General features: G+C 48.0%; 13 non-coding genes across 13 annotated transcripts; 12 read left to right on the top strand and 1 right to left on the bottom strand.

Annotated features, from left to right (window-relative positions):
• Nucleotides 1–1,847: 1,847 nt before the first annotated feature.
• Nucleotides 1,848–1,920, bottom strand: TRNAN-AUU (transfer RNA asparagine (anticodon AUU)). Its single transcript has one exon. It is a non-coding gene; the product is annotated as a tRNA-Asn (tRNA).
• Nucleotides 1,921–9,821: 7,901 nt separating this feature from the next.
• TRNAI-UAU (transfer RNA isoleucine (anticodon UAU)) lies at nt 9,822–9,894 on the top strand. Its single transcript has one exon. It is a non-coding gene; the product is annotated as a tRNA-Ile (tRNA).
• Nucleotides 9,895–10,409: 515 nt separating this feature from the next.
• Nucleotides 10,410–10,482, top strand: TRNAN-AUU (transfer RNA asparagine (anticodon AUU)). The gene has a single exon. It is a non-coding gene; the product is annotated as a tRNA-Asn (tRNA).
• Nucleotides 10,483–10,997: 515 nt separating this feature from the next.
• Nucleotides 10,998–11,070, top strand: TRNAI-UAU (transfer RNA isoleucine (anticodon UAU)). The gene has a single exon. It is a non-coding gene; the product is annotated as a tRNA-Ile (tRNA).
• Nucleotides 11,071–11,732: 662 nt separating this feature from the next.
• On the top strand, nt 11,733–11,805 carry TRNAI-UAU (transfer RNA isoleucine (anticodon UAU)). Its single transcript has one exon. It is a non-coding gene; the product is annotated as a tRNA-Ile (tRNA).
• A 515-nt stretch (nt 11,806–12,320) lies between these two features.
• Nucleotides 12,321–12,393, top strand: TRNAN-AUU (transfer RNA asparagine (anticodon AUU)). Its single transcript has one exon. It is a non-coding gene; the product is annotated as a tRNA-Asn (tRNA).
• A 514-nt stretch (nt 12,394–12,907) lies between these two features.
• On the top strand, nt 12,908–12,980 carry TRNAN-AUU (transfer RNA asparagine (anticodon AUU)). The gene has a single exon. It is a non-coding gene; the product is annotated as a tRNA-Asn (tRNA).
• Nucleotides 12,981–13,787: 807 nt separating this feature from the next.
• Nucleotides 13,788–13,860, top strand: TRNAN-AUU (transfer RNA asparagine (anticodon AUU)). Its single transcript has one exon. It is a non-coding gene; the product is annotated as a tRNA-Asn (tRNA).
• An 809-nt stretch (nt 13,861–14,669) lies between these two features.
• Nucleotides 14,670–14,742, top strand: TRNAI-UAU (transfer RNA isoleucine (anticodon UAU)). Its single transcript has one exon. It is a non-coding gene; the product is annotated as a tRNA-Ile (tRNA).
• A 74-nt stretch (nt 14,743–14,816) lies between these two features.
• TRNAN-AUU (transfer RNA asparagine (anticodon AUU)) lies at nt 14,817–14,889 on the top strand. Its single transcript has one exon. It is a non-coding gene; the product is annotated as a tRNA-Asn (tRNA).
• Nucleotides 14,890–15,991: 1,102 nt separating this feature from the next.
• Nucleotides 15,992–16,064, top strand: TRNAI-UAU (transfer RNA isoleucine (anticodon UAU)). Its single transcript has one exon. It is a non-coding gene; the product is annotated as a tRNA-Ile (tRNA).
• A 74-nt stretch (nt 16,065–16,138) lies between these two features.
• On the top strand, nt 16,139–16,211 carry TRNAN-AUU (transfer RNA asparagine (anticodon AUU)). Its single transcript has one exon. It is a non-coding gene; the product is annotated as a tRNA-Asn (tRNA).
• Nucleotides 16,212–21,278: 5,067 nt separating this feature from the next.
• Nucleotides 21,279–21,351, top strand: TRNAN-AUU (transfer RNA asparagine (anticodon AUU)). The gene has a single exon. It is a non-coding gene; the product is annotated as a tRNA-Asn (tRNA).
• Nucleotides 21,352–22,505: the final 1,154 nt, after the last annotated feature.

Below are 22,505 nucleotides of genomic sequence, written 5' to 3'. Positions count from 1 at the left end.
CCACGGAAGCCCAAAAATTAGATGTTCGTCAGGCATTGTGGAAAAACACCGACTTTTTACGTTACATCTGAGACCTCACAACACCGCTCAAGGATGGGCTCGAACCACCAACCTTTCGGTTAACAGCCGAACGCGCTAACCATTGCGCCACGGAAGCCCAAAAATTAAATGTTCGTCTGGTATTGTGCAAAAACACTGGCTTTTTACGTTACATCTGAGACCTCACAACACCGCTCCCGGGTGGGCTCGAACGATCAACCTTTCGGTTAACAGCTGAACGCAATAACCATTGCGCAACGGAAGCCCAAATATTAAATGGACGTCAGGTATTGCTGAAAAACTTCGGCTTTTTACGTTACATTTGAGATCTCGCAACACCGCTCCCGGGTGGGCTTGAGCCACCAACCTTTCGGATAACAGCCGAACGCGCTAACCATTGAGCCACGGAAGCTCAGAAATTAAATGGTTGTCAGGTATTGTGGAAAACTTATGACTTTTTACGCTACATCTGAGACCCCACAACATCTCTCCCGGGTGGGCTCGAACCACCAACCTTTCGGTTAACAGCTGAACGCGCAAACCATTGAGCCACGGAAGCTCAGAAATAAACTGTCTGTCAGGTATTGCGGAGAAACTATGATTTTTACGTTACTTATAAAACTTAACACCAACGTTCCCGGGTGGGCTCGAACCACCAACCTTTCGGTTAACAGCTGAACACGCTAACCTTTACGCCACGGAAGCCCAAAAATTAGATTTTCGTCAGGCATTGTGGAAAAAAACCGACTTTTTACGTTACATCTGAGACCTCACAACACCGCTCCCGGATGGGCTCGAACCACCAACCTTTCGGTTAACAGCCGAACGCGCTAACCATTGCGCCACGGAGACTCAGAAATTAAATGGTTGTCAGGTATTGCGGAGAAACTATGACTTTTTACGCTACATCTGAGACCCCACAACATCTCTCCCGGGTGGGCTCGACCCACCAACCTTTCGGTTAATAGCCGAACGCGCTAACCATTGAGCCACGGAAGCTCAGAAATTAAATGGTTGTCAGGTATTGTAGAAAACTTATGACTTTTTACGCTACATCTGAGACCCCACAACATCTCTCCCGGGTGGGCTCGAACCACCAACCTTTCGGTTAACAGCTGAACGCGCAAACCATTGAGCCACGGAAGCTCAGAAATAAACTGTCTGTCAGGTATTGCGGAGAAACTATGACTTTTTACGTTACTTATAAAACTAAACACCAACGTTCCCGGGTGGGCTAGAGCCACCAACCTTTCGGATAACAGCCGAACGCGCTAACCCTTGAGCCACGGAAACTCAGAAATTAAATGGTTGTCAGGTATTGTGGAAAACTTATGACTTTTTACGCTACATCTGAGACCCCACAACATCTCTCCCGGGTGGGCTCGACCCACCAACCTTTCGGTTAATAGCCGAACGCGCTAACCATTGAGCCACGGAAGCTCAGAAATTAAATGGTTGTCAGGTATTGTGGAAAACTTATGACTTTTTACGCTACATCCGAGACCCCACAACATCTCTCCCGGGTGGGCTCGAACCACCAACCTTTCGGTTAACAGCTGAACGCGCTAACCTTTACGCCACGGAAGCCCAAAAATTAGATTTTCGTCAGGCATTGTGGAAAAAAACCGACTTTTTACGTTACATCTGAGACCTCACAACACCGCTCCCGGATGGGCTCGAACCACCAACCTTTCGGTTAACAGCCGAACGCGCTAACCATTGCGCCACGGAGACTCAGAAATTAAATGGTTGTCAGGTATTGCGGAGAAACTATGACTTTTTACGCTACATCTGAGACCCCACAACATCTCTCCCGGGTGGGCTCGACCCACCAACCTTTCGGTTAATAGCCGAACGCGCTAACCATTGAGCCACGGAAGATCAGAAATTAAATGGTTGTCAGGTATTGTAGAAAACTTATGACTTTTTACGCTACATCTGAGACCCCACAACATCTCTCCCGGGTGGGCTCGAACCACCAACCTTTCGGTTAACAGCTGAACGCGCAAACCATTGAGCCACGGAAGCTCAGAAATAAACTGTCTGTCAGGTATTGCGGAGAAACTATGACTTTTTACGTTACTTATAAAACTTAACACCAACGTTCCCGGGTGGGCTTGAGCCACTAACCTTTTTGGGCTTCCGTGGCGCAATGGTTAGCGCGTTCGGCTGTTAACCGAAAGTTTGGTGGTTCGAGCCCATCCGGGAGCGGTGTTGTGGGGTCTCAGATGTAGCGTAAAAAGTCATAAGTTTTCCACAATACCTGACAACCATTTAATTTCTGAGCTTCCGTGGCTCAATGGTTAGCGCGTTCGGCTGTTATCCGAAAGGTTGGTGGCTCAAGCCCACGCGGGAACGTTGGTGTTAAGTTTTATAAGTAACTTAAAAAGTCATAGTTTCTCCGCAATACCTGACAACCAGTTTATTTCTGAGCTTCCGTGGCTCAATGTTTTGCGCGTTCAGCTGTTAACCGAAAGGTTGGTGGTTCGAGCCCATTCGGGAGCGGTGTTGTGAGGTCTTAGATGTGACGTAAAGAGTCAGTGTTTTTGCACAATACCAGACGAACATTTAGTTTTTGGGCTTCCGTGGCGCAATGGTTAGCGCGTTCGGCTGTTAACCGAAAGGTTGGTGGTTCGAGCCCATCCGGGAGCGGTGTTGTGAGGTCTCAGATGTGACGTAAAAAGTCAAAGTTTTTCCACAATACCTGACGTCCATTTAATATTTGGGCTTCCGTGGCGCAATGGTTAGCGCGTTCGGCTGTTAACCGAAAGTTTGGTGGTTCGAGCCCACCCATGAGAGGTGTTGTAGGGTCTCAGATGTAACGTAAAAAGTCAGTGTTTTTGCACAATACCAGACGAACATTTAATTTTTGGGCTTCCGTGGCGCAATGGTTAGCGCGTTCGGCTGTTAACCGAAAGTTTGGTGGTTCGAGCCCATCCGGGAGCGGTGTTGTGATTTCTCAGATGTAACGTAAAAAGTGGGTGTTTTTCCACAATGCCTGACGAACATCTAATTTTTGGGCTTTCGTGGCGTAAAGGTTAGCGCGTTCAGTTTATAACCGAAAGGTTGGTGGTTCGAGCCCACCCGGGAGAGATGTTGTGGGGTCTCAGATGTAGCGTAAAAAGTCATAAGTTTTCCACAATACCTGACAACCATTTAATTTCTGAGCTTCCGTGGCTCAATGGTTAGCGCGTGCGTCTGTTATCCGAAAGGTTGGTGGCTCAAGCCCACGCGGGAACGTTGGTGTTAAGTTTTATAAGTAACTTAAAAAGTCATAGTTTCTCCGCAATACCTGACAACCAGTTTATTTCTGAGCTTCCGTGGCTCAATGTTTTGCGCGTTCAGCTGTTAACCGAAAGGTTGGTGATTCGAGCCCATCCGGGAGCGGTGTTGTGAGGTCTTAGATGTGACGTAAAGAGTCAGTGTTTTTGCACAATACCAGACGAACATTTAGTTTTTGGGCTTCCGTGGCGCAATGGTTAGCGCGTTCGGCTGTTAACCGAAAGGTTGGTGGTTCGAGCCCATCCGGGAGCGGTGTTGTGAGGTCTCAGATGTGACGTAAAAAGTCAAAGTTTTTCCACAATACCTGACGTCCATTTAATATTTGGGCTTCCGTGGCGCAACGGTTAGCGCCTTCGGCTGTTAACCGAAAGGTTGGTGGTTCGAGCCCATCCGGGAGCGGTGTTGTGAGGTCTCAGATGTGACGTAAAAAGTCAAAGTTTTTCCACAATACCTGACGTCTATTTAATATTTGGGATTCCGTGGCGCAATGGTTAGCGCGTTCGGCTGTTAACCGAAAGTTTGGTGGTTCGAGCCCACCCATGAGAGGTGTTGTAGGGTCTCAGATGTAACGTAAAAAGTCAGTGTTTTTGCACAATACCAGACGAACATTTAATTTTTGGGCTTCCGTGGCGCAATGGTTAGCGCGTTCGGCTGTTAACCGAAAGTTTGGTGGTTCGAGCCCATCCGGGAGCGGTGTTGTGAGGTCTCAGATGTAACGTAAAAAGTGGGTGTTTTTCCACAATGCCTGACGAACATCTAATTTTTGGGCTTTCGTGGCGTAAAGGTTAGCGCGTTCAGTTTATAACCGAAAGGTTGGTGGTTCGAGCCCACCCGGGAGAGATGTTGTGGGGTCTCAGATGTAGCGTAAAAAGTCATAAGTTTTCCACAATACCTGACAACCATTTAATTTCTGAGCTTCCGTGGCTCAATGGTTAGCGCGTGCGGCTGTTATCCGAAAGGTTGGTGGCTCAAGCCCACGCGGGAACGTTGGTGTTAAGTTTTATAAGTAACTTAAAAAGTCATAGTTTCTCCGCAATACCTGACAACCAGTTTATTTCTGAGCTTCCGTGGCTCAATGGTTTGCGCGTTCAGCTGTTAACCGAAAGGTTGGTGGTTCGAGCCCATCCGGGAGCGGTGTTGTGAGGTCTTAGATGTGACGTAAAGAGTCAGTGTTTTTGCACAATACCAGACGAACATTTAGTTTTTGGGCTTCCGTGGCGCAATGGTTAGCGCGTTCGGCTGTTAACCGAAAGGTTGGTGGTTCGAGCCCATCCGGGAGCGGTGTTGTGAGGTCTCAGATGTGACGTAAAAAGTCAAAGTTTTTCCACAATACCTGACGTCCATTTAATATTTGGGCTTCCGTGGCGCAATGGTTAGCGCGTTCGGCTGTTAACCGAAAGGTTGGTGGTTCGAGCCCATCCGGGAGCGGTGTTGTGAGGTCTCAGATGTGACGTAAAAAGTCAAAGTTTTTCCACAATACCTGACGTCCTTTTAATATTTGGGCTTCCGTGGCGCAACGGTTAGCGCCTTCGGCTGTTAACCGAAAGGTTGGTGGTTCGAGCCCATCCGGGAGCGGTGTTGTGAGGTCTCAGATGTGACGTAAAAAGTCAAAGTTTTTCCACAATACCTGACGTCTATTTAATATTTGGGCTTCCGTGGCGCAATGGTTAGCGCGTTCGGCTGTTAACCGAAAGTTTGGTGGTTCGAGCCCACCCATGAGAGGTGTTGTAGGGTCTCAGATGTAACGTAAAAAGTCAGTGTTTTTGCACAATACCAGACGAACATTTAATTTTTGGGCTTCCGTGGCGCAATGGTTAGCGCGTTCGGCTGTTAACCGAAAGTTTGGTGGTTCGAGCCCATCCGGGAGCGGTGTTGTGAGGTCTCAGATGTAACGTAAAAAGTGGGTGTTTTTCCACAATGCCTGACGAACATCTAATTTTTGGGCTTTCGTGGCGTAAAGGTTAGCGCGTTCAGTTTATAACCGAAAGGTTGGTGGTTCGAGCCCACCCGGGAGAGATGTTGTGGGGTCTCAGATGTAGCGTAAAAAGTCATAAGTTTTCCACAATACCTGACAACCATTTAATTTCTGAGCTTCCGTGGCTCAATGGTTAGCGCGTTCGGCTGTTATCCGAAAGGTTGGTGGCTCAAGCCCACGCGGGAACGTTGGTGTTAAGTTTTATAAGTAACTTAAAAAGTCATAGTTTCTCCGCAATACCTGACAACCAGTTTATTTCTGAGCTTCCGTGGCTCAATGTTTTGCGCGTTCAGCTGTTAACCGAAAGGTTGGTGATTCGAGCCCATCCGGGAGCGGTGTTGTGAGGTCTTAGATGTGACGTAAAGAGTCAGTGTTTTTGCACAATACCAGACGAACATTTAGTTTTTGGGCTTCCGTGGCGCAATGGTTAGCGCGTTCGGCTGTTAACCAAAAGGTTGGTGGTTCGAGCCCATCCGGGAGCGGTGTTGTGAGGTCTCAGATGTGACGTAAAAAGTCAAAGTTTTTCCACAATACCTGACGTCCATTTAATATTTGGGCTTCCGTGGCGCAACGGTTAGCGCCTTCGGCTGTTAACCGAAAGGTTGGTGGTTCGAGCCCATCCGGGAGCGGTGTTGTGAGGTCTCAGATGTGACGTAAAAAGTCAAAGTTTTTCCACAATACCTGACGTCTATTTAATATTTGGGCTTCCGTGGCGCAATGGTTAGCGCGTTCGGCTGTTAACCGAAAGTTTGGTGGTTCGAGCCCACCCATGAGAGGTGTTGTAGGGTCTCAGATGTAACGTAAAAAGTCAGTGTTTTTGCACAATACCAGACGAACATTTAATTTTTGGGCTTCCGTGGCGCAATGGTTAGCGCGTTCGGCTGTTAACCGAAAGTTTGGTGGTTCGAGCCCATCCGGGAGCGGTGTTGTGAGGTCTCAGATGTAACGTAAAAAGTGGGTGTTTTTCCACAATGCCTGACGAACATCTAATTTTTGGGCTTTCGTGGCGTAAAGGTTAGCGCGTTCAGTTTATAACCGAAAGGTTGGTGGTTCGAGCCCATCCGGGAGAGATGTTGTGGGGTCTCAGATGTAGCGTAAAAAGTCATAAGTTTTCCACAATACCTGACAACCATTTAATTTCTGAGCTTCCGTGGCTCAATGGTTAGCGCGTTCGGCTGTTATCCGAAAGGTTGGTGGCTCAAGCCCACGCGGGAACGTTGGTGTTAAGTTTTATAAGTAACTTAAAAAGTCATAGTTTCTCCGCAATACCTGACAACCAGTTTATTTCTGAGCTTCCGTGGCTCAATGTTTTGCGCGTTCAGCTGTTAACCGAAAGGTTGGTGGTTCGAGCCCATCCGGGAGCGGTGTTGTGAGGTCTTAGATGTGACGTAAAGAGTCAGTGTTTTTGCACAATACCAGACGAACATTTAGTTTTTGGGCTTCCGTGGCGCAATGGTTAGCGCGTTCGGCTGTTAACCAAAAGGTTGGTGGTTCGAGCCCATCCGGGAGCGGTGTTGTGAGGTCTCAGATGTGACGTAAGAAGTCAAAGTTTTTCCACAATACCTGACGTCCATTTAATATTTGGGCTTCCGTGGCGCAATGGTTAGCGCGTTCGGCTGTTAACCGAAAGTTTGGTGGTTCGAGCCCACCCATGAGAGGTGTTGTAGGGTCTCAGATGTAACGTAAAAAGACAGTGTTTTTGCACAATACCAGACGAACATTTAATTTTTGGGCTTCCGTGGCGCAATGGTTAGCGCGTTCGGCTGTTAACCGAAAGTTTGGTGGTTCGAGCCCATCCGGGAGCGGTGTTGTGAGGTCTCAGATGTAACGTAAAAAGTGGGTGTTTTTCCACAATGCCTGACGAACATCTAATTTTTGGGCTTTCGTGGCGTAAAGGTTAGCGCGTTCAGTTTATAACCGAAAGGTTGGTGGTTCGAGCCCACCCGGGAGAGATGTTGTGGGGTCTCAGATGTAGCGTAAAAAGTCATAAGTTTTCCACAATACCTGACAACCATTTAATTTCTGAGCTTCCGTGGCTCAATGGTTAGCGCGTTCGGCTGTTATCCGAAAGGTTGGTGGCTCAAGCCCACGCGGGAACGTTGGTGTTAAGTTTTATAAGTAACTTAAAAAGTCATAGTTTCTCCGCAATACCTGACAACCAGTTTATTTCTGAGCTTCCGTGGCTCAATGTTTTGCGCGTTCAGCTGTTAACCGAAAGGTTGGTGGTTCGAGCCCATCCGGGAGCGGTGTTGTGAGGTCTTAGATGTGACGTAAAGAGTCAGTGTTTTTGCACAATACCAGACGAACATTTAGTTTTTGGGCTTCCGTGGCGCAATGGTTAGCGCGTTCGGCTGTTAACCAAAAGGTTGGTGGTTCGAGCCCATCCGGGAGCGGTGTTGTGAGGTCTCAGATGTGACGTAAAAAGTCAAAGTTTTTCCACAATACCTGACGTCCATTTAATATTTGGGCTTCCGTGGCGCAATGGTTAGCGCGTTCGGCTGTTAACCGAAAGTTTGGTGGTTCGAGCCCACCCATGAGAGGTGTTGTAGGGTCTCAGATGTAACGTAAAAAGACAGTGTTTTTGCACAATACCAGACGAACATTTAATTTTTGGGCTTCCGTGGCGCAATGGTTAGCGCGTTCGGCTGTTAACCGAAAGTTTGGTGGTTCGAGCCCATCCGGGAGCGGTGTTGTGAGGTCTCAGATGTAACGTAAAAAGTGGGTGTTTTTCCACAATGCCTGACGAACATCTAATTTTTGGGCTTTCGTGGCGTAAAGGTTAGCGCGTTCAGTTTATAACCGAAAGGTTGGTGGTTCGAGCCCACCCGGGAGAGATGTTGTGGGGTCTCAGATGTAGCGTAAAAAGTCATAAGTTTTCCACAATACCTGACAACCATTTAATTTCTGAGCTTCCGTGGCTCAATGGTTAGCGCGTTCGGCTGTTATCCGAAAGGTTGGTGGCTCAAGCCCACGCGGGAACGTTGGTGTTAAGTTTTATAAGTAACTTAAAAAGTCATAGTTTCTCCGCAATACCTGACAACCAGTTTATTTCTGAGCTTCCGTGGCTCAATGTTTTGCGCGTTCAGCTGTTAACCGAAAGGTTGGTGGTTCGAGCCCATCCGGGAGCGGTGTTGTGAGGTCTTAGATGTGACGTAAAGAGTCAGTGTTTTTGCACAATACCAGACGAACATTTAGTTTTTGGGCTTCCGTGGCGCAATGGTTAGCGCGTTCGGCTGTTAACCGAAAGGTTGGTGGTTCGAGCCCATCCGGGAGCGGTGTTGTGAGGTCTCAGATGTGACGTAAAAAGTCAAAGTTTTTCCACAATACCTGACGTCTATTTAATATTTGGGCTTCCGTGGCGCAATGGTTAGCGCGTTCGGCTGTTAACCGAAAGTTTGGTGGTTCGAGCCCACCCATGAGAGGTGTTGTAGGGTCTCAGATGTAACGTAAAAAGTCAGTGTTTTTGCGCAATACCAGACGAACATTTAATTTTTGGGCTTCCGTGGCGCAATGGTTAGCGCGTTCGGCTGTTAACCGAAAGTTTGGTGGTTCGAGCCCATCCGGGAGCGGTGTTGTGAGGTCTCAGATGTAACGTAAAAAGTGGGTGTTTTTCCACAATGCCTGACGAACATCTAATTTTTGGGCTTTCGTGGCGCAACGGTTAGCGCCTTCGGCTGTTAACCGAAAGGTTGGTGGTTCGAGCCCATCCGGGAGCGGTGTTGTGAGGTCTCAGATGTGACGCAAAAAGTCAAAGTTTTTCCACAATACCTGACGTCCATTTAATATTTGGGCTTCCGTGGCGCAATGGTTAGCGCGTTCGGCTGTTAACCGAAAGGTTGGTGGTTCGAGCCCATCCGGGAGCGGTGTTGTGAGGTCTCAGATGTGACGTAAAAAGTCAAAGTTTTTCCACAATACCTGACGTCCATTTAATATTTGGGCTTCCGTGGCGCAACGGTTAGCGCCTTCGGCTGTTAACCGAAAGGTTGGTGGTTCGAGCCCATCCGGGAGCGGTGTTGTGAGGTCTCAGATGTGACGTAAAAAGTCAAAGTTTTTCCACAATACCTGACGTCCATTTAATATTTGGGCTTCCGTGGCGCAACGGTTAGCGCCTTCGGCTGTTAACCGAAAGGTTGGTGGTTCGAGCCCATCCGGGAGCGGTGTTGTGAGGTCTCAGATGTGACGTAAAAAGTCAAAGTTTTTCCACAATACCTGACGTCCATTTAATATTTGGGCTTCCGTGGCGCAATGGTTAGCGCGTTCGGCTGTTAACCGAAAGTTTGGTGGTTCGAGCCCACCCATGAGAGGTGTTGTAGGGTCTCAGATGTAACGTAAAAAGTCAGTGTTTTTGCACAATACCAGACGAACATTTAATTTTTGGGCTTCCGTGGCGCAATGGTTAGCGCGTTCGGCTGTTAACCGAAAGTTTGGTGGTTCGAGCCCATCCGGGAGCGGTGTTGTGAGGTCTCAGATGTAACGTAAAAAGTGGGTGTTTTTCCACAATGCCTGACGAACATCTAATTTTTGGGCTTCCGTGGCGTAAAGGTTAGCGCGTTCAGTTTATAACCGAAAGGTTGGTGGTTCGAGCCCACCCGGGAGAGATGTTGTGGGGTCTCAGATGTAGCGTAAAAAGTCATAAGTTTTCCACAATACCTGACAACCATTTAATTTCTGAGCTTCCGTGGCTCAATGATTAGCGCGTTCGGCTGTTATCCGAAAGGTTGGTGGCTCAAGCCCACGCGGGAACGTTGGTGTTAAGTTTTATAAGTAACTTAAAAAGTCATAGTTTCTCCGCAATACCTGACAACCAGTTTATTTCTGAGCTTCCGTGGCTCAATGGTTTGCGCGTTCAGCTGTTAACCGAAAGGTTGGTGGTTCGAGCCCATCCGGGAGCGGTGTTGTGATTTCTTAGATGTGACGTAAAGAGTCAGTGTTTTTGCACAATACCAGACGAACATTTAATTTTTGGGCTTCCGTGGCGCTATGGTTAGCGCGTTCGGCTGTTAACCGAAAGGTTGGTGGTTCGAGCCCATCCGGGAGCGGTGTTGTGAGGTCTCAGATGTGACGTAAAAAGTCAAAGTTTTTCCACAATACCTGACGTCCATTTAATATTTGGGCTTCCGTGGCGCAACGGTTAGCGCATTCGGCTATTAACCGAAAGGTTGGTAGGTCGAGCCCACCCGGGAGCGGTGTTGCGAGATCTCAAATGTAACGTAAAAAGCCAAAGTTTTTCAGCAATACCTGACGACCATTTAATTTTTGGGCTTCCGTGGCGCAATGGTTAGCGCGTTCGGCTGTTAACCGATAGGTTGGTGGTTTGAGCCCATCCGGGAGCGGTGTTGTGAGGTCTCAGATGTGACGTAAAAAGTCAAAGTTTTTCCACAATACCTGACGTCCATTTAATATTTGGGCTTCCGTTGCGCAATGGTTATCGCGTTCAGCTGTTAACCGAAAGGTTGATGGTTCGAGCTCACCCGGGAGCGGTGTTGTGAGGTCTCAGATGTAACGTAAAAAGCCAGTGTTTTTGCACAATACCAGACGAACATTTAATTTTTGGGCTTCCGTGGCGCAATGGTTAGCGCTTTCGGCTGTTAACCGAAAGGTTGGTGGTTCGAGCCCATCCGGGAGCGGTGTTGTGAGGTCTCAGATGTAACGTAAAAAGTCGGTGTTTTTCCACAATGCCTGACGAACATCTAATTTTTTGGCTTCCGTGGCGTAAAGGTTAGCGCGTTCAGCTTATAACCGAAAGGTTGGTGGTTCGAGCCCACCCGGGAGAGATGTTGTGGGGTCTCAGATGTAGCGTAAAAAGTCATAAGTTTTCCACAATACCTGACAACCATTTAATTTCTGAGCTTCCGTGGCTCAATGGTTAGCGCGTTCGGCTATTAACCGAAAGGTTGGTAGGTCGAGCGCACCCGGGAGCGGTGTTGCGAGATCTCAAATGTAACGTAAAAAGCCAAAGTTTTTCAGCAATACCTGACGACCATTTAATTTTTGGGCTTCCGTGGCGCAATGGTTAGCGCGTTCGGCTGTTAACCGAAAGGTTGGTGGTTCGAGCCCATCCGGGAGCGGTGTTGTGAGGTCTCAGATGTGACGTAAAAAGTCAAAGTTTTTCCACAATACCTGACGTCCATTTAATATTTGGGCTTCCGTTGCGCAATGGTTATCGCGTTCAGCTGTTAACCGAAAGGTTGATGGTTCGAGCTCACCCGGGAGCGGTGTTGTGAGGTCTCAGATGTAACGTAAAAAGCCAGTGTTTTTGCACAATACCAGACGAACATTTAATTTTTGGGCTTTCGTGGCGCAATGGTTAGCGCGTTCGGCTGTTAACCGAAAGGTTGGTGGTTCGAGCCCATCCGGGAGCGGTGTTGTGAGGTCTCAGATGTAATGTAAAAAGTCGGTGTTTTTCCACAATGCCTGACGAACATCTAATATTTGGGCTTCCGTGGCGTAAAGGTTAGCGCGTTCAGCTTATAACCGAAAGGTTGGTGGTTCGAGCCCACCCGGGAGAGATGTTGTGGGGTCTCAGATGTAGCGTAAAAAGTCATAAGTTTTCCACAATACCTGACGTCCATTTAATATTTGGGCTTCCGTGGCGCAACGGTTAGCGCCTTCGGCTGTTAACCGAAAGGTTGGTGGTTCGAGCCCATCCGGGAGCGGTGTTGTGAGGTCTCAGATGTGACGTAAAAAGTCAAAGTTTTTCCACAATACCTGACGTCCATTTAATATTTGGGCTTCCGTTGCGCAATGGTTATGGCGTTCAGCTGTTAACCGAAAGGTTGGTGGTTCGAGCCCACCCGGGAGCGGTGTTGTGAGGTCTCAGAAGTAACGTAAAGAGTCAGTGTTTTTGCACAATACCAGACGAACATTTAGTTTTTGGGCTTCCGTGGCGCAATGGTTAGCGCGTTCGGCTGTTAACCGAAAGGTTGGTGGTTCGAGCCCATCCGGGAGCGGTGTTGTGAGGTCTCAGATGTAGCGTAAAAAGTCATAAGTTTTCCACAATACCTGACAACCATTTAATTTCTGAGCTTCCGTGGCTCAATGGTTAGCGCGTTCGGCTATTAACCGAAAGGTTGGTGGGTCGAGCCCACCCGGGAGCGGTGTTGTGAGGTCTCAGATGTAGCGTAAAAAGTCATAAGTTTTCCACAATACCTGACAACCATTTAATTTCTGAGCTTCCGTGGCTCAATGGTTTGCGCGTTCGGCTGTTATCCGAAAGGTTGGTGGTTCGAGCCCACCCGGGAGCGGTGTTGTGAGGTCTCAGATGTAACGTAAAAAGCCAGTGTTTTTGCACAATACCAGACGAACATTTAATTTTTGGGCTTCCGTGGCGCAATGGTTAGCGCGTTCGGCTGTTAACCGAAAGGTTGGTGGTTCGAGCCCATCCGGGAGCGGTGTTGTGAGGTCTCAGATGTAACGTAAAAAGTCGGTGTTTTTCCACAATGCCTGACGAACATTTAATTTTTGGGCTTCCGTGGCGCAATGGTTAGCGCGTTCGGCTGTTAACCGAAAGGTTGGTGGTTCGAGTCCTACCGGGAGAGATGTTGTGGGTCTCAGATGTAGCGTAAAAAGTCATAAGTTTTCCACAATACCTGACAACCATTTAATTTCTGAGCTTCCGTGGCTCAATGGTTAGCGCGTTCGGCTATTAACCGAAAGGTTGGTGGGTCGAGCCCACCCGGGAGCGGTGTTGCGAGATCTCAAATGTAACGTAAAAAGCCAAAGTTTTTCAGCAATATCTGACGACCATTTAATTTTTGGGCTTCCGTGGCGCAATGGTTAGCGCGTTCGGCTGTTAACCGAAAGGTTGGTGGTTCGAGCCCATCCGGGAGCGGTGTTGTGAGGTCTCAGATGTGACGTAAAAAGTCAAATTTTTCCACAATACCTGACGTCCATTTAATATTTGGGCTTCCGTTGCGCAATGGTTATCGCGTTCAGCTGTTAACCAAAAGGTTGATGGTTCGAGCCCACCCGGGAGCGGTGTTGTGAGGTCTCAGATGTAACGTAAAAGCCAGTGTTTTTGCACAATACCAGACGAACATTTAATTTTTGGGCTTCCGTGGCGCAATGGTTAGCGCGTTCGGCTGTTAACCGAAAGGTTGGTGGTTCGAGCCCATCCGGGAGCGGTGTTGTGAGGTCTCAGATGTAGCGTAAAAAGTCATAAGTTTTCCACAATACCTGACAACCATTCAATTTCTGAGCTTCCGTGGCTCAATGGTTTGCGCGTTCGGCTGTTATCCGAAAGGTTGGTGGTTCGAGCCCACCCGGGAGCGGTGTTGTGAGGTCTCAGATGTAACGTAAAAAGCCAGTGTTTTTGCACAATACCAGACGAACATTTAATTTTTGGGCTTCCGTGGCGCAATGGTTAGCGCGTTCGGCTGTTAACCGAAAGGTTGGTGGTTCGAGCCCATCCGGGAGCGGTGTTGTGAGGTCTCAGATGTAGCGTAAAAAGTCATAAGTTTTCCACAATACCTGACAACCATTTAATTTCTGAGCTTCCGTGGCTCAATGGTTAGCGCGTTCGGCTATTAACCGAAAGGTTGGTGGGTCGAGCCCACCCGGGAGCGGTGTTGCGAGATCTCAAATGTAACGTAAAAAGCCAAGGTTTTTCAGCAATACCTGACGACCATTTAATTTTTGGGCTTCCGTGGCGCAATGGTTAGCGCGTTCGGCTGTTAACCGAAAGGTTGGTGGTTCGCGTCCATCCGGGAGCGGTGTTGTGAGGTCTCAGATGTGACGTAAAAAGTCAAAGTTTTTCCACAATACCTGACGTCCATTTAATATTTGGGCTTCCGTTGCGCAATGGTTATCGCGTTCAGCTGTTAACCAAAAGGTTGATGGTTCGAGCCCACCCGGGAGCGGTGTTGTGAGGTCTCAGATGTAACGTAAAAAGCCAGTGTTTTTGCACAATACCAGACGAACATTTAATTTTTGGGCTTCCGTGGCGCAATGGTTAGCGCGTTCGGCTGTTAACCGAAAGGTTGGTGGTTCGAGCCCATCCGGGAGCGGTGTTGTGAGGTCTCAGATGTGACGTAAAAAGTCAAAGTTTTTCCACAATACCTGACGTCCATTTAATATTTGGGCTTCCGTTGCGCAATGGTTATCGCGTTCAGCTGTTAACCGAAAGGTTGATGGTTCGAGCCCACCCGGGAGCGGTGTTGTGAGGTCTCAGATGTAACGTAAAAAGCCAGTGTTTTTGCACAATACCAGACGAACATTTAATTTTTGGGCTTCCGTGGCGCAATGGTTAGCGCGTTCGGCTGTTAACCGAAAGGTTGGTGGTTCGAGCCCATCCGGGAGCAGTGTTGTGAGGTCTCAGATGTAACGTAAAAAGTCGGTGTTTTTCCACAATGCCTGACGAACATCTAATTTTTGGGCTTCCGTGGCGTAAAGGTTAGCGCGTTCAGCTTATAACCGAAAGGTTGGTGGTTCGAGCCCACCCGGGAGAGATGTTGTGGGGTCTCAGATGTAGCGTAAAAAGTCATAAGTTTTCCACAATACCTGACAACCATTTAATTTCTGAGCTTCCGTGGCTCAATGGTTAGCGCGTTCGGCTATTAACCGAAAAATTGGTGGGTCGAGCCCACCCGGGAGCGGAGTTGCGAGATCTCAAATGTAACGTAAAAAGCCAAAGTTTTTCAGCAATACCTGACGACCATTTAATTTTTGGGCTTCCGTGGCGCAATGGTTAGCGCGTTCGGCTGTTAACCGAAAGGTTGGTGGTTCGAGCCCACCCATGAGAGGTGTTGTAGGGTCTCAGATGTAGCGTAAAAAGTCATAAGATTTCCACAATACCTGACATCCGTTTAATTTTTGGGCTTCCGGTGCGCAATGGTTATCGCGTTCATCTGTTTATCGAAAGGTTGGTGGTTCCAGCCCACCCGGGAACGTTGGTGTTAAGTTTTATAAGTAACGTAATAAGTCAAAGTTTTTCCACAATACCTGAAGACCATTGAATTTTTGGGCTTCCGTGGCGCAATGGTTAGCGCGTTCAGCTGTTAACCGAAAAATTGGTGGTTCAAGCTCACCCAGGAGAGGTGTTGTGGGGTCTCAGATGTAGCGTAAAAAGTCATAAGTTTTCCACAATACCTGACAACATTTTAAATTCTAAGCTTCCATTGCGCAATGCTTAGTGCGTTCGGCTGTTAACCGAAAGGTCGGTGGTTCGAGCCCATCCGGGAGCGGTGTTGTGACGCCTCAGATGTGACGTAAAAGTCAAAGTTCTCCCACAATACCTGACGAACGTTTATTTTTTGGGCTTCCGTGGCGCAATGGTTAGCGCATTCGGCTGTTAACCGAAAGGTTGGTGGTTCGAGCCCATCCGGGAGCGGTGTTGTGAGGTCTCAGATGTGACGTAAAAAGTCAAAGTTTTTCCACAATACCTGACGTCCATTTAATATTTGGGCTTCCGTTGCGCAATGGTTATCGCGTTCAGCTGTTAACCGAAAGGTTGATGGTTCGAGCCCACCCGGGAGCGGTGTTGTGAGGTCTCAGATGTAACGTAAAAAGCCAGTGTTTTTGCACAATACCAGACGAACATTTAATTTTTGGGCTTCCGTGGCGCAATGGTTAGCGCGTTCGGCTGTTAACCGAAAGGTTGGTGGTTCGAGCCCATCCGGGAGCAGTGTTGTGAGGTCTCAGATGTAACGTAAAAAGTCGGTGTTTTTCCACAATGCCTGACGAACATCTAATTTTTGGGCTTCCGTGGCGTAAAGGTTAGCGCGTTCAGCTTATAACCGAAAGGTTGGTGGTTCGAGCCCACCCGGGAGAGATGTTGTGGGGTCTCAGATGTAGCGTAAAAAGTCATAAGTTTTCCACAATACCTGACAACCATTTAATTTCTGAGCTTCCGTGGCTCAATGGTTAGCGCGTTCGGCTATTAACCGAAAAATTGGTGGGTCGAGCCCACCCGGGAGCGGAGTTGCGAGATCTCAAATGTAACGTAAAAAGCCAAAGTTTTTCAGCAATACCTGACGACCATTTAATTTTTGGGCTTCCGTGGCGCAATGGTTAGCGCGTTCGGCTGTTAACCGAAAGGTTGGTGGTTCGAGCCCACCCATGAGAGGTGTTGTAGGGTCTCAGATGTAGCGTAAAAAGTCATAAGATTTCCACAATACCTGACATCCGTTTAATTTTTGGGCTTCCGGTGCGCAATGGTTATCGCGTTCATCTGTTTATCGAAAGGTTGGTGGTTCCAGCCCACCCGGGAACGTTGGTGATAAGTTTTATAAGTAACGTAATAAGTCAAAGTTTTTCCACAATACCTGAAGACCATTGAATTTTTGGGCTTCCGTGGCGCAATGGTTAGCGCGTTCAGCTGTTAACCGAAAAATTGGTGGTTCAAGCTCACCCAGGAGAGGTGTTGTGGGGTCTCAGATGTAGCGTAAAAAGTCATAAGTTTTCCACAATACCTGACAACATTTTAAATTCTAAGCTTCCATTGCGCAATGCTTAGTGCGTTCGGCTGTTAACCGAAAGGTCGGTGGTTCGAGCCCATCCGGGAGCGGTGTTGTGACGCCTCAGATGTGACGTAAAAGTCAAAGTTCTCCCACAATACCTGACGAACGTTTATTTTTTGGGCTTCCGTGGCGCAATGGTTAGCGCATTCGGCTGTTAACCGAAAGGTTGGTGGTTCGAGCCCATCCCGGAGCGGTGTTGTGAGATCTCAGATGTGACGTAAAAAGTCAAAGTTTTTCCAGAATACCTGACGACGATATAATTTTGGGCTTCCGTTGCGCAATGGTTATCGCGTTCATCTGTTAACCGAAAGGTTGGTGGTTCGAGCCCACCCGGGAGCGGTGTTGTGAGATCTCAAAAGTAACGTAAAAAGCCAAACTTTTTCCACAATACCTGACAACATTTTAAATTCTAAGCTTCCATTGCGCAATGCTTAGTGCGTTCGGCTGTTAACCGAAAGGTCGGTGGTTCGAGCCCATCCGGGAGCGGTGTTGTGAGGCCTCAGATGTGACGTAAAAAGTCAAAGTTTTCACACAATACCTGACGAACGTTTATTTTTTGGGCTTCCGTGGCGCAATGGTTAGCGCATTCGGCTGTTAACCGAAAGGTTGGTGGTTCGAGCCCATCCCGGAGCGGTGTTGTGAGATCTCAGATGTGACGTAAAAAGTCAAAGTTTTTCCACAATACCTGACGACGATATAATTTTTGGGCTTCCGTTGCGCAATGGTTATCGCGTTCATCTGTTAACCGAAAGGTTGGTGGTTCGAGCCCTCCCGGGAGCGGTGTTGTGAGATCTCAAATGTAACGTGAAAAGTTAAAGTTTTTCCACAATACCTGACAACATTTTAAATTCTAAGCTTCCGTGGCGCAATGCTTAGTGCGTTCGGCTGTTAACCGAAAGGTTGGTGGTTCGAGCCCATCCGGGAGCGGTGTTGTGAGGTCTCAGATGTGACGTAAAAAGTCGAAGTTTTTCCACAATACCTGACGACGATATAATTTTTGGGCTTCCGTTGCGCAACGGTTATCGCGTTCATCTGTTAACCGAAAGGTTGGTGGTTCGAGCCCACCCGGGAGCGGTGTTGTGAGATCTCAAAAGTAACGTAAAAAGCCAAAGTTTTTCCACAATACCTGACCACATTTTAAATTCTAAGCTTCCATGGCGCATTCTTAGTGCGTTCGGCTGTTAACCGAAATGTCGGTGGTTCGAGCCCACCCGGGAGCGGTGTTGTGAGGCCTCAAATGTAACGTAAAAAGCCAAAGTTTTTCAGCAATACCTGACGACCATGTAATTTTTGGGCTTTCGTGGCGCAATGGTTAGCGCATTCGGCTGTTAACCGAAAGGTTGGTGGTTCGAGCCCATCCTGGGCCGGTGTTGTGGAGTCTCAGATGTGACGTAAAAAGTCAAAGTTTTTCCACAATACCTGACGGCCATTTAATTTTTGGGCTTCCGTGGCGCAATGGTTAACGCGTTCGGCTGTTAATCGAAAGGTTGGTGGTTCCAGCCCACCCGGGAGAGGTGTTGTGGGGTCTCAGATGTAGCGTAAAAAGTCATAAGTTTTCCACAATACCTGAAAACATTTTAAATTTTAATCTTCCGTGGCGCTATGCTTAGTGCGTTCGGCTGTTAACCAAAAGGGTGGTGGTTCGAGCCCATCCGGGAGCGGTGTTGTGAGGCGTCAGCTGTAACCCAGAATATAAAAGTTTTTCCACAATACCTGAAGACCATTTAATTTTTGGGCTTCCTTTGCGCAATGGTTATCGCGTTCATCTGTTAACCGAAAGGTTGGTGGTTCGAGCCCACCCGGGAGCGGTGTTGTGAGATCTCAAAAGTAACGTAAAAAGCCAAAGTTTTTCCACAATACCTGACCACATTTTAAATTCTAAGCTTCCATGGCGCATTCTTAGTGCGTTCGGCTGTTAACCGAAATGTCGGTGGTTCGAGCCCACCCGGGAGCGGTGTTGTGAGGCCTCAGATGTGACGTAAAAAGTCAAAGTTTTCCCACAATACCTGACGAACATTTATTTTTTCGGCTTCCGTGGCGCAATGGTTAGCGCATTCGGCTGTTACCCGAAAGGTTGGTGGTTCGAGCCCATCCCGGGGCGGTGTTGTGGAGTCTCAGATGTGACGTAAAAAGTCAAAGTTTTTCCACAATACCTGACGGCCATTTAATTTTTGGGCTTCCGTGGCGCAATGGTTAGCGCGTTCGGCTGTTAATCGAAAGGTTGGTGGTTCCAGCCCACCCGGGAGAGGTGTTGTGGGGTCTCAGATGTAGCGTAAAAAGTCATAAGTTTTCCACAATACCTGACAACATTTTAAATTTTAAGCTTCCGTGGCGCAATGCTTAGTGCGTTCGGCTGTTAACCAAAAGGGTGGAGGTTCGAGCCCATCCGGGAGCGGTGTTGTGAGGCGTCAGCTGTAACCCAGAATATAAAAGTTTTTCCACAATACCTGAAGACCATTTAATTTTTGGGCTTCCTTTGCGCAATGGTTAGCGCGTTTGGCTGTTAACCGAAAGGTTGGTCGTTCGAGCCCACCCGGGAGCGGTGTTGTGAGATCTCAAATGTAACGTGAAAAGTCAAAGTTTTTCCACAATACCTGACAACATTTTAAATTCTAAGCTTCCGTGGCGCAATGCTTAGTGCGTTCGGCTGTTAACCGAAAGGTTGGTGGTTCGAGCCCATCCGGGAGCGGTGTTGTGAGGTCTCAGATGTGTCGTAAAAAGTCAAAGTTTTTCCACAATACCTGACAACCATTGAATTTCTGAGCTTCCGTGGCTCAATGGTTAGCGCGTTCGGCTGTTTACTGAAAGGTTGGTGGTTCGAGATCATCCGGGAGCGGTGTTGTGAGGTCTCAGATGTGACGTAAAAAGTCAAAGTTTTTCCACAATACCTGACGACGATATAATTTTGGGCTTCCGTTGCGCAATGTCTATCGCGTTCATCTGTTAACCGAAAGGTTGGTGGTTCGAGCCCACCCGGGAGCGGTGTTGTGAGGCCTCAGATGTGACGTAAAAAGTCAAAGTTTTCCCACAATACCTGACGAACATTTATTTTTTCGGCTTCCGTGGCGCAATGGTTAGCGCATTCGGCTGTTAACCGAAAGGTTGGTGGTTCGAGCCCATCCCGGGGCGGTGTTGTGGAGTCTCAGATGTGACGTAAAAAGTCAAAGTTTTTCCACAATACCTGACGGCCATTTAATTTTTGGGCTTCCGTGGCGCAACGGTTAGCGCGTTCGGCTGTTAATCGAAAGGTTGGTGGTTCCAGCCCACCCGGGAGAGGTGTTGTGGGGTCTCAGATGTAGCGTAAAAAGTCATAAGTTTTCCACAATACCTGACAACATTTTAAATTTTAAGCTTCCGTGGCGCAATGCTTAGTGCGTTCGGCTGTTAACCAAAAGGGTGGTGGTTCGAGCCCATCCGGGAGCGGTGTTGTGAGGCGTCAGCTGTAACCCAGAATATAAAAGTTTTTCCACAATACCTGAAGACCATTTAATTTTTGGGCTTCCTTTGCGCAATGGTTATCGCGTTCATCTGTTAACCGAATGGTTGGTGGTTCGAGCCCATCCGGGAGCGGTGTTGTGAGGTCTCAGATGTGACGTAAAAAGTCAAAGTTTTTCCACAATACCTGACAACCATTTAATTTCTGAGCTTCCGTGGCTCAATGGTTTGCGCGTTTGGCTGTTAACCGAAAGGTTGGTCGTTCTAGCCCACCCGGGAGCGGTGTTGTGAGATCTCAAATGTAACGTGAAAAGTCAAAGTTTTTCCATAATACCTGACAACATTTTAAATTCTAAGCTTCCGTGGCGCAATGCTTAGTGCGTTCGGCTGTTAACCGAAAGGTTGGTGGTTCGAGCCCATCCGGGAGCGGTGTTGTGAGGTCTCAGATGTGTCGTAAAAAGTCAAAGTTTTTCCACAATACCTGACAACCATTGAATTTCTGAGCTTCCGTGGCTCAATGGTTAGCGCGTTCGGCTGTTTACTGAAAGGTTGGTGGTTCGAGCCCATCCGGGAGCGGTGTTGTGAGGTCTCAGATGTGACGTAAAAAGTCAAAGTTTTTCCACAATACCTGACAACATTTTAAATTCTAAGCTTCCATTGCGCAATGGTTATCGCGTTCATCTGTTAACCGAAAGGTGTGTGGTTCAAGCTCACCCAGGAGAGGTGTTGTGAGGTCTCAGATGTAGCGTAAAAAGTCATAAGTTTTCCACAATACCGGACAACCATTGAATTTCTGAGCTTCCGTGGCGCAATGGTTAGCGCGTTCGGCTGTTAACCGAAAGGTTGGTGGTTCGAGCCCACCCGGGAGCGGTGTTGTGAGGTCTCAGATGTAACGTAAAAAGTCGGAGTTTTTCCACAATGCCTGACGAAAATCTAATTTTTGGGCTTCCGTGGCGTAAAGTTTAGGGCGTTCAGCTGTTAACCGAAAGGTTGGTGGTTCGAGCCCACCCGGGAGAGATGTTGTGGGGTCTCAGATGTAGCGTAAAAAGTCAAAAGTTTTCCACAATACCTGACAACCATTTAATTTCTGAGCTTCCGTGGCTCAATGGTTAGCGCGTTCGGCTATTAACCGAAAGGTTGGTGGGTCGAGCCCACCTGGGAGCGGTGTTGCGAGATCTCAAATGTAACGTAAAAAGCCAAAGTTTTTCAGCAATACCTGACGACCATGTAATTTTTGGGCTTCCGTGGCGCAATGGTTAGCGTGTTCGGCTGTTAACCGAAAGGTTGGTGGTTCGAGCCCATCCGGGAGCGGTGTTGTGAGGTCTCAGATGTGACGTAAAAAGTCAAAGTTTTTCCACAATACCTGACAACCATTGAATTTCTGAGCTTCCGTGGCTCAATGGTTAGCGCGTTCGGCTGTTAACTGAAAGGTTGGTGGTTCGAGCCCATCCGGGAGCGGTGTTGTGAAGTCTCAGATGTGACGTAAAAAGTCAAAGTTTTTCCAGAATACCTGACGACGATATAATTTTGGGCTTCCGTTGCGCAATGGTTATCGCGTTCATCTGTTAACCGAAAGGTTGGTGGTTCGAGCCCACCCGGGAGCGGTGTTGTGAGATCTCAAAAGTAACGTAAAAAGCCAAACTTTTTCCACAATACCTGACAACATTTTAAATTCTAAGCTTCCATTGCGCAATTCTTAGTGCGTTCGGCTGTTAACCGAAAGGTCGGTGGTTCGAGCCCATCCGGGAGCGGTGTTGTGAGGCCTCAGATGTGACGTAAAAGTCAAAGTTTTCCCACAATACCTGACGAACGTTTATTTTTTGGGCTTCCGTGGCGCAATGGTTAGCGCATTCGGCTGTTAACCGAAAGGTTGGTGGTTCGAGCCCATCCCGGAGCGGTGTTGTGAGATCTCAGATGTGACGTAAAAAGTCAAAGTTTTTCCAGAATACCTGACGACGATATAATTTTGGGCTTCCGTTGCGCAATGGTTATCGCGTTCATCTGTTAACCGAAAGGTTGGTGGTTCGAGCCCACCCGGGAGCGGTGTTGTGAGATCTCAAAAGTAACGTAAAAAGCCAAACTTTTTCCACAATACCTGACAACATTTTAAATTCTAAGCTTCCATTGCGCAATGCTTAGTGCGTTCGGCTGTTAACCGAAAGGTCGGTGGTTCGAGCCCATCCGTGAGCGGTGTTGTGAGGCCTCAGATGTGACGTAAAAAGTCAAAGTTTTCCCACAATACCTGACGAACGTTTATTTTTTGGGCTTCCGTGGCGCAATGGTTAGCGCATTCGGCTGTTAACCGAAAGGTTGGTGGT

This window comes from Phalangium opilio, unplaced genomic scaffold (assembly GCF_054372755.1).
Source record: "Phalangium opilio isolate 3A_F unplaced genomic scaffold, DU_Popi_V2 ptg001170l_1, whole genome shotgun sequence".
NCBI lineage: Eukaryota > Metazoa > Arthropoda > Arachnida > Opiliones > Phalangiidae > Phalangium > Phalangium opilio.
The sequence above is the reverse complement of the archived record's forward strand: the minus strand, read 5'-3'. Positions and strand labels throughout refer to the sequence as shown.